Source organism: Arachis duranensis, chromosome 5 (assembly GCF_000817695.3).
Source record: "Arachis duranensis cultivar V14167 chromosome 5, aradu.V14167.gnm2.J7QH, whole genome shotgun sequence".
In the NCBI taxonomy this organism is placed as follows: Eukaryota; Viridiplantae; Streptophyta; class Magnoliopsida; order Fabales; family Fabaceae; genus Arachis; species Arachis duranensis.
The window spans coordinates 48,628,006-48,629,459 of record NC_029776.3 but is presented as its reverse complement, the minus strand read 5'-3'; the positions used below and the strand labels follow the sequence as shown (position 1 = coordinate 48,629,459).

General features: G+C 42.1%; 1 non-coding gene across 1 annotated transcript; it reads right to left on the bottom strand.

The window, feature by feature from the left end:
- Positions 1-95: 95 nt before the first annotated feature.
- Positions 96-203, bottom strand: LOC127748221 (small nucleolar RNA R71). Its single transcript, XR_008010163.1, has one exon. It is a non-coding gene; the product is annotated as a small nucleolar RNA R71 (small nucleolar RNA).
- Positions 204-1,454: the final 1,251 nt, after the last annotated feature.

Here is a 1,454-nt window from a genome sequence, read left to right as displayed (position 1 = left end):
CATGGTTGGACTCTCAACCTAAAGAAAGCCTGGACTCTTGGGAAAAGCTAGTCAATGCCTTCTTGGCAAAGTTCTTTCCACCTCAAAAATTAAGTAAGCTTAGAGTGGAAGTCCAAACCTTCAGACAGAAGGAAGGAGAATCCCTCTATGAAGCTTGGAAAAGATACAAACAATTAATCAGAAAGTGTCCTTCTGATATGCTTTCTGCATGGAGCATCATAGGTATTTTCTATTATGGTCTCTCTGAACTGTCCAAGATGTCTTTGGATAGCTCTGCTGGAGGATCTCTTCATCTGAAGAAGACACCTACAGAAGCTCAAGAGCTGATTGAAATGGTTGCAAATAACCAATTCATGTACATTTCTGAAAGAAATCCTGTGAACAATGGGACTAGTCAGAAGAAAAAGTGAACAATGGGACTGGTCAGAAGAAAGGAGTTCTTGAGATTGACACTCTGAATGCCATATTGGCTCAGAACAAAATATTGACTCAACAAGTCAATATGATTTCTCAAAGTCTGTCTGGAATGCAAAATGCACCAAGCAGTACTAAGGAAGCTTCATCTGAGGAAGAAGCTTATGATCCTGAGAACCCTCCAATAGAAGAGGTGAATTACATGGGAGAACCCTATGGAAACACCTATAATCCTTCATGGAGGAATCATCCAAGTCTTTCATGGAAGGATCAACAGAGACCTCAACAAGGTTTCAACAATAATAATGGTGGAAGAAACAGGTTTAGCAATAGCAAGCCTTTTCCATCATCTTCTCAGCAACAGACAGAGAGTTCTAAGCAGAATACCTCTGACTTAGCAACCATGGTCTCTGATCTATTTTCAAAATCACTCAAAGTTTCATGACTGAAACTAGGTCCTCCATTAGGAATTTGGAAGGACAAGTGGGACAGCTAAGCAAGAGAATTACTGAACTCCCTCCAAGTACTCTCCCAAGCAATACTGAAGAAAATCCAAAAGGAGAGTGCAAGGCCATCAACATGGCCGAATTCTGGGAGGAAGAAGAGGTAGTGAACGCCACTGAGGAAGACCTCACTGGACGTCCACTGGCTTCCAATGAATTCTCCAATGAGGAGCCATGGGAATCTGAGGCTCAAAATGAGACCATAGAGATTCCACTAGAATTACTTCTGCCATTCATGAGCTCTGATGAGTATTCTTCCTCTGAAGAGGATGAGTATGTCACTGAAGAGCAAGTTGCTAAATACCTTGGAGCAATCATGAAGCTGAATGACAAGTTATTTCGAAAGGAGACTTGGGAGAATGAACCCCCTTTGCTCATCAAAGAACTGAATGACTTGTCTAGGCAGAAACTGCCTCAAAAGAGACAGGACCCTAGGAAGTTTTCAATACCTTGTACCATAGGCACCATGACCTTCAAGAAGGCCTTGTGTGACTTAGGGTCAAGTGTAAACCTCATGCCCCTCTCTGTAATGGAGAA